We start from the raw sequence: 18,161 nt of genomic DNA, 5'->3' as shown, positions 1-18,161 counted from the left end.
ATATTTTTCATTTAAATAAGTTGATGTTAGATTGGTTTTCTCTTTTTTTTTTTAAATGAAATTAATGGGAAGAGGCAGGCATTGTTGTTTGGTTAAGGAGTTTGCTGAACAACCTTGGGGTTCTGGGTTCAATCTCATTGTGCGACACCTTTGGTAAGTTTTAATTATTTGCTTGGTGTAAGGCAGAGTCATCAGCACGCTGGGCAAGAAGCTTAATGGCATTCCGTCCGTCTTTATCTTCCAAGTTCAGATTCTGCCAAAGTTAACTTTGCATTCTTTCAGAGTCGATAACATAGGTACCAGCTGAGTACTGGGGTCAAAATAATCGACAAAATCCCCTCCCCCACCCCAAATTTTAGGCCTTGTACCTGTAGCAGAAAGAGCTATATGTATTAGTAGCCTTATAATTAAAAATGTTATTATCGTTAGCTTAAATAAAGATTCCTAGGATGAAACTGCTCTGACTCTTTGTACACATCTAAGCATGAAGCATCTCATAAAGATGACAATGGCGAAGATGAGACCGATGAAAAGATTGCTCCAAGTCTAAAGTCTAAAGATGAGGTCAATAGTTTGAAGAATTATGAGATTATTAACAACAGGCATACGAGTGGCTGTGAGGTAAGTAGCTTGCTTACCAACCACAAGGTTCCGGGTTCAGTCCCACTGCATGGCACTTTGGGCAAGTGTCATCTATTATAGCCTCGAACAGACCAATGCCTTGTGAGTGGATTTGGTAGATGGAAACTGAAAGCAGTCTGTCGTATATATATATATATATGTATATATATATATATGTATGTGTATGTGCATATGTTTGTGTATCTGTGTTTGTCCCCCTAACATCGTTTGACAACCGATGCTGGTGTGTTTACGTCCCCGTAACTTAGCAGTTCGGCAAAAAAGACCGATAGAATAAACACTAGGCTTACAATGAATAAGTCCTGGAGTCAATTTGCTCTACTAAAGGCAGTGCTCCAGCATGGCCGCAGTTAAATGACTGAAACAAGTAAGAGAAAGAGTAACAATTCACAACAAACATTTAGTCTTCTTAGAAATGATACTTTTTTGTTTTTTGGGTCATCATTGATTTTGGTATTGTACTTTTGTGCGACTGTAATCCCCAAATAAAAGTGGTGGTGGCCATGTGGCTGTATTGTTTATCCATCAACAGGGATGCTAATTATGAAGAGGGGGTTGTAGGGTAGGGTAAGAGTTGCAGTGGGTGGGATGACCACGGGCCAAAATATTACATCAAGATCTCAAAATCTAAGGGAACAACATCAAGTTGTTGGGATTTTAGAGAATAAGAAGGCAAAGGTAAAAGGGGAGAAAGGGGACAACAAAAGAAAGAAAGAACGGGAGCGGGGAGATGACAAGAGAAAAAAAAGATAATAATAATAATAATAATAATAATAATAACAACAACAACAATAATGATAACAATAATAATATGAAAATCTTTCTAAATTTCATTTTTCTCATCTGTCACTCCTTTTTTCAATTAAGTCCGATGTTTTTGTTTTCTTTTTTTTTTATAAGCTTTTGTTTAATAATGTACAAAAATAACTTGACAAAATTTAATTTTCATTTCAATGTCATGGAAAACTTTGTTTTTTGGAACCTGAAATACTGCTTGTTTTTTCTTTTTTTTTTTGAAGCTAAAGGAATCATATTAATATCATAAACATAATTTCTTCCAGAGGTAAAACAATGGTGAATATGACTGAAGATCATTTACTGCATATTTGATATAAATTGAATTTTGCAGAGTAAAATTGACAGCCAAAACCCGGCAGATTGACTAATATATTAAGACAACTTTTGAGGACCAAAAACTCCATGAGAAATGCAGCAGGGTTTGGAGAGATAGAGACAATGTTTGAATGCTTAAACTAGTGACTGTGTTGATTTGTAAGCCAGACCATGCAGTAAAAGCAAATGGCATCACATAGAGTGGACCCTCAACTCAAACAATAAAACTGTTAGAATATTGTCTCTTCCCTTAAATACATGGGTTCATGGTCCTTTAGGTTTCTTGTGTTCCCTTTTGGAGGCTAATCATTGTATGCACAGACTGAAGATGTAATTTCAGCATCAATTTGAAATGTCTGGTCACCACTACATACCACAAACTACGATAATATTTCCTTTCTACAATTTTGACTCAAACCAGAGTTACAGGAAGGAATGAGAGAAATACAACTGAGTTTCAGGAACGAATGAGGGAATTAAAATTATGTTACAGGAAGGAATGAGGGAAATAAAACTGAGTTTCAGTAAGGAATGAGAGAAATAAAACTGAGTTTCAGGAAGGAATGAGAGAAATAAAACTGAGTTTCAGGAAGGAATGAGGGAAATAAAATTATGTTACAGGAAGGAATGAGGGAAATAAAACTGAGTTTCAGGAAGGAATGAGAGAAATAAAACTGAGTTTCAGGAAGGAATGAGGGAAATAAAACTGAGTTTCAGGAAGGAATGAGAGAAATAAAATTATGTTACAGGAAGGAATGAGGGAAATAAAACTGAGTTTCAGGAAGGAATGAGGGAAATAAAACTGAGTTTCAGGAAGGAATGAGGGAAATAAAACTGAGTTTCAGGAAGGAATGAGAGAAATAAAGTTATGTTACAGGAATGAATGAGAGAAATACAACTGGGTATTGAATAAAGAGTGAAGATGACCAGAATTTGTAAGGCAAGAGAAATGAGACACAGCTTCATGGTGCCTTTGTAAAATGACATTTTGTAAAGTGACATTAATGAAGCAAAATGGTATCCAAAGGATTAATCAGAAACTGAAATCTTTCTCAACATCTACCAAAAATTTCTGATCTATCTTTTCCTTCATCCATTTATCTCCTCACATATATTTATCTCTCTTCTCCTATCTTTGCAGCTCATTCAGCCATTCTCTCCCTATGTTACTTTCTAGCCAAGTTTGTATGTCTATTTATCTATCTACTTAACTATCCCTCTTAGGAGAGAATTCATGCTAAGATGCATCTTGTAGAAAATTACTAGGCTGCTAGAAATTACCCATCTAGAGTTGAAAGGAGAAGAAATAAGCTATAATTTTCCACCCAGCTTTGCAAATTTTTCTCCTGCTCGAAATAAATACAATAATTTACACAGAGCATTACTCGGTTTTATTCAGTTTATTTATATACTTTTTTTCTCCTCACCCCAATCCCCACCTCTTCTAGTAATGGGAGTGGGAGATTTCAACAACATACTCGATTCCATATACTTTATCATATTATGTGGAAGACATGTTCTCAGTTTATTTTCTCTTTACAAGAGAAATATTATCATAGCTGTCATCACCACCATCGCCACCACCACCACCACCACCACCATATTCATCATTGTTATTATAATAGGAAGCGCCATGCCTGTAGTAATGGTCAGAAAAACCAGGTTTTTAACTCAGTTTGGATTCCAAGTAAAGAACATAGGCACAGGAGTGGCTGTGTGGTAAGTAGCTTGCTAACCAACCACATGGTTCCGGGTTCAGTCCCACTGCGTGGCATCTTGGGCAAGTGTCTTCTGCTATAGCCCCGGGCCGACCAACGCCTTGTGAGTGGATTTGGTAGACGGAAACTGAAAGAAGCCTGTCGTATATATGTATATATATATGTGTGTATGTGTGTTTGTGTGTCTGTGTTTGTCCCCCTAGCATTGCTTGACAACCGATGCTGGTGTGTTTAAGTCCCCGTCACTTAGCGGTTCGGCAAAAGAGACCGATAGAATAAGTACTGGGCTTACAAAGAATAAGTCCCGGGGTCGATTTGCTCGACTAAAAGGGCGGTGCTCCAGCATGGCCGCAGTCAAATGACTGAAACAAGTAAAAGAGAAAAGAGAAAAAAAAGAGAACTGTTACGTAATTTACATTCCATAAGACCTCGATGCAAAGCGTGTCGGACACATTTCTACCTTTACCATTTCCCCAGAAATCTTTACTAATTTAATCATTCATTACTATTATCATCGTTATTGTGGTTGTTGTTGTTGTTGTTACTGTTTCAGCACTTTTTCAATAATTTCACAGTTGTGGCTGTGTGGTAAGAAGCTTGCTTCCCAACCACATGGTTCCAGGTTCAGTTTTCCAATGTAACTAACTTGAAGAACTGTCTTATATTATAGCCCTGTGCTGACCAAAGCCTTGTGAGTGGATTTAGTAGAATGAAACTGAAAGAAGCCAATCGTATGTGTGTGTGTGTGTGTGTGTGCTTGCCCCCTACCACTGTTTGACAACTGGTGCTGGTGTGTTTACATCCCAGTAACTTTGCGGTTCAGCAAAAGAGACTGATAGAATAAGTACCAGGCTTGAAAAGAAAATAAATGTCAGGGTTGATTCGTTCAACTAAGATTCCCTAATGCGGTGCCCCAGCATAGCCGCAGTCTAATGATTGAAACAAGGAAAAGAAGTTAGATAACTAAGAGCTGCACCTCTTGTGCTACTCAGCAGACAAATTGCAGAATTAATTTCTGGAGGAAGAGATGGACGGGCGGGGCGGGGTGGGGTGGGGGGGGGGTGAATCTTTGTATCACAATTCATTGATGTTTGTGTTGTGGTGTTTATTTTGTTTGCTGGAAAAGCTTTCTATAATGTTAAGAGGTGACTGAGTTGAATAGAATAGAATACATGATACGGATGCTGCTGTGCCAGGGTATTGAAAAGGAGTAATATTTAGGATGGTGTTGTTGTTCTGTTTGAGGTCAGCCTTGATTGAGCAGATCCGTGATCAAAGTCGTCCACCCATGACTACCCTGCTATCACTTTTTTGATGAGATCTAGCTAGGTGCATGCTTAAGAAGTCTTGGATTCAGTTCCATTGCATGGTTTCTTTAGCAAGTGTCTTCTTCTAGAGCCCTGGGTCCACCAAAGCCTTGTGAGTAGATCTGGTAGATGGAAATTAAAAGAAACCCCATTGTGTGTGTGTATGTGTGTGTGTGTGTGTGTACCTTGGTCAAGACATCACACAATTGTTGTGAAAGAGCATCAGTCATACAAGTGAAGTTATTCAATTCCAATCATCATCATCGTCGTCCTCATCATTTAACGTCCATTGTCCATGCTGGCATGGGTTGGATGCTTTGACCAGAGCTGGGAAGCTGCACCAGGTTCCAGTCTGCTTTGGCTTGGTTCCTCTGGCTGGATGCCCTTCCTAATGCCCGTCCCTTTGCAGTTGTGTCCTGAGTGCCTTTAACGTGGCACTGGCATCAGTGCTTTTCACGTGGCAGTGGCACAGGACTCTTGCAGACCAATCCTCTCCACCAGGTGGAGCAGCCTTCACACTTCTGCTGTGAAGGACAGGTCTTCTTGAGCAGAGAGAAAGGTGCCAGGTATCTCGGTCTTTTGTCATCTCGTTCGATAAGTTCAGCATGAAAAACATGTCCAGCCATAGGGAAATATTACCTTGCTTGGAAACAGATGAGGACTGGTGACAGGGGCACCAAACCAGACATACAATAAATATAATTTAACTTTAGCCAAATTTCTTGGTACTTATACAAAATGATGAAATGAATGCTAATTTTCAACAAAAAAAAATTCCTTAAAATAAAATTAGATAAAACAAATATTTTATTCATATATTTGCAGTAAAATGTCATGGAAATGACATGAAACTGGGTCCAGAATTTTGAGAAATGTGGGACCATCTTTCAGCTATTATTATTCCCAGGTTTGCTCTGACACAAAATATGAGCACCTGTCAGGGCCCCAAATGTTGGGTTAATTAGCATGCTAAGGAACCCTCACTGCCTTAAGAAAGGAAAATGCTGGTGGGTGGGTGGGTGAGTGGGGGAATTAACCTTGAGAGCAAATCAAAGAGGGGAGTCCTTTAGGTGGTCCAATACCCTCTTTGATACCCTTCTGGCAACTCCAGGATAGGCAGAGCTCTCCGGCCTTGTAAGGTGTTCACCCAGAGAAAGGCCACTCCAATGTAAAACCTACAGCTTACTGGTTACTGCAGCTGACTTGGCCTACTGAGCCATTGTGGTCAGAGTACCAAGTCTGAAACGTGGGATTTGATTGCACAGAGTGTCTCTCACTTTAAAGTTAATAAGCTCAGGCAGGGAGAAAAGCCCTGCAGTGTCAAAGAAGGCATACCCCTCTACATTGCCATCTACAGACACAAAAATCTGCAATCATTATATTACTTTTCAATATTTTATCAATATAATTGTAATCTACTTCAAAAGCCTTTCTCTGCAAAATTCCATAAAAGAACATGCATTTTTCAAAAAGTTATTAGACAATAATCCTGCATCACTTACATTAACTCTCTCTTTCTCTCTGTCTGTTTGTCTCTCTCCCCATTTCTCTGCCTCTAAGAGCTGGATGGTTTCGTGCCACCTTCACTCAAGCACTTCTGGTTTCTTCCTCACATCTCCCACCTTCCTAGCCCACTCTCGGTTCCTCATCTGGAAACATCGTCTATGAAATGCCCACATTGCACTTTTGATTTCTTGCAACCAATGACTTGCAGCAGTCCAAGAGCGACGTAAACCAATGCTACAAGTCTGAGAAGGTTTATGAAGGCCAAAGTTGAAATTCTTTCCCCAACACCAAACCAAAAAGAGAAAGGCATAAATTAGGCGCAGGCACGGTGGCTGAGTGGTTAAGGAGCTCACTCTGCGACCACACGGTTTGAGGTTCGGTTCCCCTGCACAGCACCTTGGTCAAGTGTCTGCTGCTATAGCCCTGTGATGACCAATGCCTTGTAAGTAAATAAATGGATAATGTGAGGAAGCCCATTGTGTGTATGGATGTGTCTTTGTGTTGTGTTTGATACCCACCACCACTTAACTGATCTAGCGGTTCAGCAGAAGACATTGACAGAATAACCACCACACTTAAAGAATAAGTACTGGGGTGTCAATCTGTTTGAAAGTGGTGCTCCAGCATGGCTGTAACGCAATGAATGAAGCAAGTAAAGGATAAAAGACAGGTACCAATACAAATTCACATGGAACAGAGTAAATACTGTATTATGAGTGTATATATATAACTATTTTATTGGTTTTGCAGATAAACGATACCGCATGTATACATACATATACAAACATTTACATATATACATTTATAATGGAAATTGTAGTTGTGACCCCGTGCCGGGGGCACATAAAAAGCACCATCCGAATGTGGCCAATGCCAGTGCTGCCTTGACTGGCTTCTGTGCCGGTGGCACATAAACAGCACCATCCAATCGTGGTCGATGTCAGCTCCTCTGGTCCCCGTGCTGGTGGCATGTAAAAAGCACCCACTACACGCTCAGAGTGGTTATCATTAGGAAGGGCATCCAGCTGTAGAAACACTGCCAGATCAGATTGGGGCCTGGTGCAGCCTCTTGGCTTCTCAGACCCCAGTCGAACTGTCCAACCCATGCCAGCATGGAAAGCGAACATTAAATGATGATGATGATACTTATATATACATACATACATATGCGGAGACCCCCTTTGGTCATGAATGATCATGGGATTGCACCTAGAAAGTTACCCTTCGAGACACAAGTCAGGGCAAGGTTGTTTATGGAAGACCAGCAGTCGCCCATCATACCAGCCTCCACTCTCCATGCCACCGGTGTCATCCAAGAGAAAGGCAAAGGCCAATACAGCTTGGCACTTGTGACGTCACAACTCATTTCTACAGCTGAGTGAACTGGAGCAATGTGAAATAAAGTGCCTTGCTCAAGAATACAACACGCAGCATAGTCCGGTATTCAAACTCACAACATCGCGATCATAAGTTCAACACTCTAACCACTGAGCCATGCACCTTCACTACATACATATACAAACATACAAATACACAAATATAAACATATACAAACACACATTCACACACATACATACACATGCACATACATACACACACGCCTGTGCATCTGCCAATGATATCGCATTTCATTAAAGACCAAACGGTTCTATGGACCAGACAGATTTACCTGACATGTTAATCCAGTTGATTAGAACAGAGTATAATAGGATTATAAAAATGCTATTGGCCAATGATGATTTATCAGTCTTCTAATTCCTGACATCTATGTTTGTCTTTGTTATGCTTCACAAAATCACTTCTAATTCTTTTCCGTTTATACTCTATTGCTCTCCTTTTAAACACATAACTTATCAACTCAATGGTTCATGTTTTTTTTTCATTTTTATTTTTTCATATGAAACCTCAAAACTTTTAGTTGAAAAATGAGAAATTGTATAAAACTGCACTTTTAAGAAAAAAAGTGAATGTTTAGAAAAAAACATTCATCATACAATTTTTTTTTCTCATATTTATACAATTTTTCTATTTTTCTAGGCAGAAAAATCTCTTTTTTTTATTTATTTATGTATTAATTTATCTTTGGTGAATCTCTTTCTGAGTATATATTGTGCATTCATATCTTTAAAAGATATATTCTGTACATATATAAAACAAAATAATATATTTCTTATAAAACATTATAAAACAGAGATGGCACATTTCCATTCAGTTATCTTTATTATTTTAATTTGTTTTTTTTACTCATCATATTCTCATTGATTTTTTTTCTTCTTTTCTGTTGTTGTCCCCTAGTTCGAAATTTCTTATCGATAAAACTGTCAAGTTCAGAGATTGAAGAATATGAATAGGAAAATGTAGAAAACTGAAATTGAACTTCAATAGCTAACCAAAAATGAGCTGGTCGACATTCAATGTGCATCCTGACCATGTTTTTATAGAACCAGAAGAAATTATTGACCCAAAGTGTAAGGAATGAAAACAAAGAAAATAATTCTCTATATATGAAGGCACTGCTCCAGTATGGCCGGGTATTTGCCTTCAAAAACAAACTAATGACTATATTTTTATCTTTACTTATATCAGTCACTGGACCACAGCCATTCTGGGGCACTGCCTTCAAAAGTATTCATCAGACAGATCAACCCCAGGACTTATTTTTTAAAGTCTGGTACTTGCTCTATTGGTCTCTTTTGCCAAACTGCTAAGTTATATGAATGTAAACAAACCAGCACAGGCTGTCAAGTGGTATTAAGGGGACAAACACAAGCACAAGCACACACACATATATATATATATATTTATAGTATATAGTTCTGCAATTTATATTTATTTAGACGGTCACACCGAAGATCTACGTAAGTAAAATTACATAATATGTTAATAGAGAAACATGTATGTGAATAATCCATATTTTTATTGCTTTTCTTTTGTCTTGCTTGATTACGTTTTGGTTGTTTTGCTAAATTTTTCTTGAGAACATTTCTTAGTGGTAAGACCATAGCAGATCTACTTCTAGCATAAGGGTTGTCCACATAGTGGTCATCCCTCTCATATGTATATAATACAATTTTACTGAACCTTCAGATTTTTATATGCTAGACCACTGGTGTGAAATCGATGTTAATTAAATTAATATCAAATTTCTCACCCTCATCTTAAATTTTGATATATACATATATTATATATATATATATATATATATATATATATATATATATATATATATGTGTGTGTGTGTGTGTATCACATATATATATATACATATACACATATATAATATTTGTAAACAAACCTGAAGTTACAGAGAAAGAGTGATTATAAAAGTCTTTATATACAATAATAACTATATGATAATATGTAATAATAATAACATATATACACTGATTTGTCTACAAATATTATATGTATGTGTGTGTGATAAGCTTCTACACGGTTTCCTTCAATCAAATTCACTCAGAAAACATTGGTTGGCCCTGAGGCCATAGTGGAAGACACTTGCCTAAAGTGCAGTAAAGTGGGATTGAACACTTAACTAACATAGTCATACCTGCATCGATAATAATAAATATTACGTTCTTTAGTCTGTTTTGCCATGACAGCCAAGACCATGCTGGGGCACTATTACATTATTATACTCATTCATTTTTGAATGAAATTGAATTAGCATATAATAATATATTTCTGTATATTTCTATTGATTTCAATTGTGTGTGTGTGTGTATGTATATGTGTGTGTGTGCATGTGTGTATGTGTGTGTTTGTATTTTGTGCCTCATCTTTATAAGCTGGGTCTTGTATTTGATATTCAAATAACTTTCTAAAACTGCAAAATTTGGGAAAAAAAAAAAAAAGGAAAGCAGTTTAAACATCAAGAGAAACATTTTTGTTTTCTTTCTTTGCTTGATTTTACAATGGAAATTTAATTAAGATTACTAGAAAGTAATCTGCATGGATTCTCTCCAACCCCACAGAAGTAAAACGAATGGGACAATCAAATTGATGCTTGTAGAAAACAAAAGCAATTTCATTTTTATAATTGTTTCGTAACTCTATATAGAATTTATTTGGACTTCCTAGCTTGTCTAGTGTTTGAGATATCAGAAGAGATAGGCATGCAATCAATCAGCAAATATGAATTAAACTGTGGCATTTAATATTTCAGTGGTTAAATATATTGAATAGAATGTGAGGGTGGATGGTAGTCATATGCAAGTAATAAGTAAAAAAAAAAAGCGGAATTTCAATTTAAATCAATATAAGAATTTTCAGTTTGTTTCTGTTTTTTTTTTTTCCTATCTTTTTTTTTTTAATTGAATTTTTCACTTGAGTTTGAATTTCAGTTTTCAGAATCAATTTTTTTTTTTCTTCCTTTTTTGTGTTATTATTTGAAAAGATTTCAGATTTGTTAATCTGAAATTTAAATCTAAAAAAGGAAATATTACAGCAAAATACTATATAATAATAAACATATTATAGATAAAATGTGTCATAATAGACAACAACACATACGGAATAAACAACAAAAGAGACAACACCATAAACCGTGTAGTGTATTGTAGTATGATTAGTTTCCGTTTTAATCAAAGCAGCATCATCACAGTCCGTAGTGATCTGAACGAGAAAACAAATGACTCAGTTAACATCATTTGTTCTCTTATTGAAGTCAAGAAACTTTAAGAGAGATCATATTACAACAGTCAAGCTACTAAAAAATCTGTCTCCATTAATTTTCCTTTTGAATTACAAAATCTTCACAGCAATAACGAGTAGGGTAGTACAGTTGTCTCGTTGCACTGTGTGACACCTTGGGCAAGTGTCTTCTGCTACAGCCACGGGCTGACCGAAGCCTTGTGAGTGGATTTGGTAGATAGAAACTGAAAGAAGCCCGTTATGTGAGTGTGTGCATGTGTATATATATATGTGTGTGCATGTATATATATATATGTATAGTTGAGGTTGTATGTCTGTATATATATATATATATATATATATATATATATATATATATATATATATATATACATGTATTTGTGTATATATATATATATATATATATATATATACACACACACACACACACACATATATATATATGCATATATGAATATATGTGTGTATATATATATATATATATATATATATATTTATACACACAGAATTGATAGCACGCCAGGCAAAATGCTTACTGGCATTTTGCCCATCTTCATGTTCTGAGTTCAAATACTGATGAGGTTGACTTTGCCTTTCATCCTTCTGGGGTTACTCTTTTACTCTTTTATTTGTTTCAGTCATTTGACTGCGGCCATGCTGGAGCACCGCCTTTAGTCGAGCAACTCGACCCCGGGACTTATTCTTTGTAAGCCCAGTACTTATTCTATCGGTTTCTTTTTGCCGAACCGCCAAGTGACGGGGACATAAACACACCAGCATCAGTTGTCAAGCAATGCTAGGGGGACGAACACAGACACACAAACATACACACACACACACATGTATATAAATATATACATATATACGACAGGCTTCTTTCAGTTTCCGTCTACCAAATCCACTCACAAGGCTTTGGTCGGCCTGAGACTATAGTAGAAGACACTTGCCCAAGGTGCCACGCAGTGGGACTGAACCCGGAACCATGTGGTTGGTAAGCAAGCTACTTACCACACAGCCACTCCTTGATGAAATAAGTACCAGTTGAACACTGGGGTTGATGTGATCGACTTACCCCACCCTCACAAATTTCTGGCCTTGTGCCTATAGTAGAAAGTATTATTATTATTATTATTTTTTTTTTTTATTATTCAACTGAAATACATCTCATCATGCTAAGCCAGGAATCACTGAATTCCCTTGGTTTTAGTAAGGTCATCAATTTAGAACTCAGAGTCTACTGTCCTCCTTGAGCTGTGAGTCATCACTGGAACAAATAGGTGGGTGGCTTCCATTCTCATCCCTGGTTATGTACTTGGTTTTCTTGGCATTGAGAAATAAACCAGCCAAAGTCATGCCATTCCTCAAGGGAAGAGAACAAGTCTTGTACACCATACATTATTACATGACTAGGATGAAATTATAATCCACGAATCTCAATTAAAAAGGAGCAAAACATTTAGCCTCCCTTTTTAAGTGAGATGACAAAATGGAGATTGCTTAGCTCACCATGGTTCTTTAAAAGACCATAGACCAAATTCCTTAGCTGGCCCTAAAAGTGGACTTATTAATCCTACTAAGAACAAACAAGGTGACATTATCAAACATATAGTAGGTTCAATCAGCAACACTTTTAGGCCCACCCCTAACTGTCTCCTTTCAAATAATAATTGATTGGTTTCATAACACACAGGACAATATTAACAGTAAATTCACATAGTTTTACATTGTGGAATTTTACCATTCCTTCCACTAAATCTCTCTTGAGAATGAAAGTAATAGATTTTGGTTTTAGATTTACACTGTTAGTGATTCAGAAATTGTGATTGCAAAGCAAACCTCTCCCCACCACAGAGCCACACTTTAAACCCCAAACCTTCTAAGAATTGAAAACAAAAATTTTTAATAAATGAGAAACAGTTTAGTTCAAACATTTTAAAAACAAACACCCTCTCAAATGCTGAGAGTTGCAGACAACCATGATGTAATAGGGTTGAAGATCAATAATTCAAATGTGGAAAGTGATGGGATGGAAGGAAACCATAAACATTCCAAAGACTTGATAGAGAAATCTTACAATTTCATTTGTGTTTTTATAACAGGATCAAATCAACAATCTCAGTGATTATGCGGACACTTGCAGATTAAAACCAATTTGATATTTTTAATTTTAAAATTAACATTTTATTTTTGGTTAGGAGGAAAATGCTTCACAAGACAAGAATTTAGCTATTGCAATAAATTGTTCAACAAGGAAAATTTCTATAACAAAGAATTAACAACACTTACTGAAAGTGCAATGCAATGGATAGGAAAACAGTCTGTTTAAAGCTGCAAGTTAAGGGGCATTGCCAATCATAAGGCTGTTTCTTTTTTGTTATCTTCATGACTGCCTAACATCTGTCCAGTTAGATAAATTGGTTTACACACTCACACACACACACATGCACGTGGCATCTTATGCTTTATAAAACATAGCATTATTTCAACAAACAGCAGTCAGGATTGCATAACTGATGGCTGGAACATTTATAATTTTTATTCCAAACAATTTAGTATTGCTTCTACAATGCAATATAATACCAGTGTCTTTGCATCTTCCTGAATCATCAAAACATGAAACTCCAAGTAGTTCATGTCCTTCAAAAGACCATTTAGCCACACGTTTGCCCCATCTGCCTCACTTGTTTCAAGTGGGTTTTTAGATCTGATTTGCTCTGCATGAACCAAAGTCGCAATTCCGTTTCACAAAATAAAAACATTGCTGTTTCCAAAATGCATAACAAAGCTGACAATTTTGGGTGTTGGAACTTGATTATTTTTCTTTTATATCACATCTACTTATTAACAGAAGAGAACAACATCAAAGACGCATGGATCTAGCCACTCATCCAAGCAGAAGCACAAAGTAACCCTGTTAGTATAAGGACAAACAGAATGGCACCGGGTGGCCACCCTGCAATGTAATTTCTGTTGCAGATCATTCATTAATATCAGATACCTTTCATTTGCTTCAGATTCTCAACAAGATTGCTTTCTAAATTATTGAGTGTTATTTACTTAACATTTATCCAACTAAATTTCAACATCTTTTAGGAGCAAATTCACAAATGCTTCAATCATTTCAGAATATTTTAACAAATGTCAGCCATGCAAAATTCCCAATCCTAAAACAGACTTCAGTTCTTTGTAATTAACTCTTTGGCATTTAAACTATCCATATCCAGCCCAAATAATCTACCTGTTTGATGTATCAAAACCATCAGGTCTTCAGCATTTAAACCAGCCACATCCAGCTAAAATATCCTACCTGTTTTGTGTTCAAACCAGCTGTGTCTGGTCTCTCACACCTACCCTACAATGTCATTCTAAAAATAAGCAATCACATCATCAAATCTTGAAGCAATGCATGGTTAATTCAAAACAATGCAAATAAATAAGCATTAGATTTGACAGAGGAACCCGAATGCCAAAGAGTTCAAAACCAAACATCAATCTAGACAAACATTTTCTTTTGAAATTGAATATCCCAAAAATGATTAATTGTAACAATTATAGATACATTTCCCTGAAATAATAGGTATGCCTTCATCTATTTGTCAATCAAAGTTTTGTGTTCAAGTTCAATTCCTCAGAACCAGATGCATCCAAATATAATGTTATCCTGTTTGACTATTTGACTCTCGTTATCATTCCACAAAGTCCTTTCTATTACACTTTGTAAAACAGTACTCAGTTTTTGTACCAAAAGGCATTTGGGTGCATTTCAACAAACCAACAGGAGGTAATTTCTTACCCTCTATTTTAATTTGGTAGGACTAATTCTCAGATGAATTCTACAAAATATTCCATACCAGCTAAAGAGTGAAAGATTACCTCAATATTACAAGGTTGATAAGAATGGAAAAGAAATCATATAACAGAATGCCACCTTGTAGTCACTATGTCTTTATTTGGTTTTTGTACAACCACAATAAGTGATGTCTACTTGCTACCAACAAAAAGAACACACTCTGATATTCCTAGTTCAAACCACTATTTCATTAGCTTTGCTATTATCAGCAGAAAATATAAATTGGCAAGTTAAAGAATTCAAAATATAAACAAAGTACATTTTCTTTCAATTTAATACTGGCCTAAACGGTTTTAGTAAATCACTATCTTCAACACCAGACACAATAAACTGATTAATCTTGTACATCAGTTCCAACAAGTTCATTATTTTTATCACAGGCCATAAGCATCATCATCATCATCCTCATTTAACGTCTGCTTTCGATGCTGGCATGGATCAGACGGTTTGACTGGAACTGAGAAGCTGGAGAGCTGCATCAGGCCCCAGTTGTCTGCTTTGGCATGGTTCCTACAGCTGGAAGCCCTTCTTAATGCCAACCACTCCAAGAGTGTAATGGGTGCTGATGGGTGCTTTTTATGTGTCCCTGTCACGGGTGCCTTTTGCACGACTACGATTTCACAGGTGCCATTGACATGACACTGGCAACAGCCGTGACTAGGATTTCACTTGGCTCAACAAGTAAGAATTCTTAAGCACAGCAGACCACAAAGGCTCTTGCTCACTTGTCATCCCAAGCACAACGTTAAGGATCCAAAAAGTTTCTTGGCATATCAGAGCCCTGCAACCAATATTTACCTGCAAATTCAAAATGACATTATGGTCCTTTTGTTACCTTGCAGTATAAACCCCATTTATTTTGCTTTTAGATCCTTTCATCCCTAATTTGTTCCAAATGTTTTTAATGCTACAATCTGATTGAAAATGGTTCTTTTTGTTATAAAATGTAAATATTTTTCCCCCCAAAAAAGACATTCCTAAATAGTTGTCTACTGTGACATCTTGAAGCATTTAAATGAAGACATTTGGTAAAAGCAACTGAATCTGTGGAGTACAAAGAATTGGATTCTTCACAACAGCAATGCACCCTGTCACCAAGTTCTCAATATAACACCATATCATTTCTGCACCTGACCTATTCACCTGATTTAGGCACCTACGGACTTCTATCTCTTCCACAAGATGAAAATGCAGCTGAAAGGTCAATGTTTTAACATGATTGTCGAAATTCAGAGAAAATTGCAAAAGGTCCTCCACTTACTAATGGAAAATGACTTCCAGGCTGGACTCCAAAAGTGGCAGGAACACTGGGACCAGTGTATTGCTGTGCAAGGTAACTATTTCGAGGGAGATGATGATAAAACTTAGGTCATTAAGTTATTTTTTGTAGTAAAGATAGTTTACGTCCCTGTCACTTAGCGGTTCGGCAAAGGAGACCGATAGAATAAGTACTGGGCTTACAAAAGAATAAGTCCCGGGGTCGATTTGCTCGACTAAAAGGCGGTGCTCCAGCATGGCCGCAGTCAAATGACTGAAACAAGTAAAAGAGTAAAGAGTATATATATATATATATATATATATATATATATATATATATATATATATATATAAATAATATATATATATATATATGCTTATATACATACGTATATGTATATACTTACATCTATATATATTTATGCTTATATACATACGTATATGTATACACTTACATCTATATATATATATATATATATATATATATATATGCATAAGTGGGCACAGGACATCACGAAACATGTACAACAAAAGAGTATGAAGCATGAGTACATGGAACATGAACTATTCTTTCGAACAATGAAAACACAAATGGAAAACAAAACAAACAACATAAAGAATGCCCCTTCATCAGTTGTTGGCTATTTTTCTAGTCTCGTATTTCGAGCATTTAACAACAATATACGCTTTTGATAAAACAGTTGCTTCCGCAAAGCAAATTAAATAAAATTTGGGATTTTGCAGAGGGTCAAAATTGGTGACACGAACAGGACAGTGAAAACAAACAGGAAGGGCTGCTAATCCTAAACGAGGTTGTGGTGGCAAACATGTAAATCAAGCTGAGACAGGAGAGAAACAAGAACACGTCTCCTTGTTCCAGCTACAAAACAGAGACACACATATACGTAAATATGTATATATATGCACGTATGTATATATATATATGTACATATGTGTGTGTGTGTGTATATATATATATATATATATATATATATTTATATAGATCCGCTGCATCAGAAATTTGCAATGGCTCCTAACTACCATCTCAGCTGTCACCTGGAGCCCCAGTAATCCATTACAGCACTTACTTGGTGTACCTAATCATTTAGATCACCTGTGAACTACACCCCCATACTTTGTATGTATGTATATATATTCTTTTAGTCTTTCACTTGTTTCAGTCATTTGACTGTGGCCATGCTGGAGCACTGCTTTTAGTCAAACAGATTGAACCCAGGACTTATTTATTGTAAGCCACATACTTTTTCTATCGGACTTCTTTGCTGAACCACTAGGTTACAGGGACGTAAACACACCAGCATAGGTTGTCAAGCAATGTTGGAGGGACAAGCACAGACAAACATATACACACACATAAATATATATATATATACATATATACGACAGGCTTCTTTTAGTTTCCGTCTACCAAATCCACTCACAAGGCTTTGGTCCACCCAAGGCTATGGTAGAAGACACTTGCCCAAGGTGCCATGCAGTGGGACTGAACCCAGAACCATGTGGCTGGTAAGCAAGCTACTTACCACATAGGCACATATATATATATATATATATATATATATATATATATATAGTTAATCCAAACATGAACAAAGACAAAACACAACAATGCAAGGATGTGGAACAAGTATAGTGTTATTGGACGCTCAGGAAAGGAAAGAAAGGAGGATTTAACATTTCGAGCAGATCACTTTGTCAGAAATATAGGAAAAAGGAATAGTCCAAGGAAGGGAAGCCGAGAAATGTATCTATATATATATATATATATAAATAAAAACTTGGAGAAGAGAAATAGAGAAATAACACGTGCGTTGGGTCATATAGTAATATAATAAATAAATAAAATATATGCATATATACATACATATATGTACATACTTACATCTACATGTATATATACATGCATACATATATATATATATATATATATATATGAGTACAGGACACCACATATATATATGATTATATATATATTTATATATGTATGTATGTATGTATCTTTATCTTTTATCTTTTACTTGTTTCAGTCATTTGACTGCGGCCATGCTGGAGCACCGCCTTTAGTCGAGCAAATCGACCCCGGGACTTATTCTT

General features: G+C 36.2%; 1 protein-coding gene across 1 annotated transcript in view; it reads right to left on the bottom strand.

Annotated features, from left to right (window-relative positions):
- Window positions 1-18,161, bottom strand: part of LOC115220712 (leishmanolysin-like peptidase) — a 125,887-nt gene that overhangs the window by 81,963 nt on the left and 25,763 nt on the right. The gene's annotated exons all lie outside the window — the stretch shown is intronic.

This window comes from Octopus sinensis, linkage group LG17, assembly GCF_006345805.1.
Source record: "Octopus sinensis linkage group LG17, ASM634580v1, whole genome shotgun sequence".
In the NCBI taxonomy this organism is placed as follows: Eukaryota; Metazoa; Mollusca; class Cephalopoda; order Octopoda; family Octopodidae; genus Octopus; species Octopus sinensis.
The sequence above is the reverse complement of the archived record's forward strand: the minus strand, read 5'-3'. Positions and strand labels throughout refer to the sequence as shown.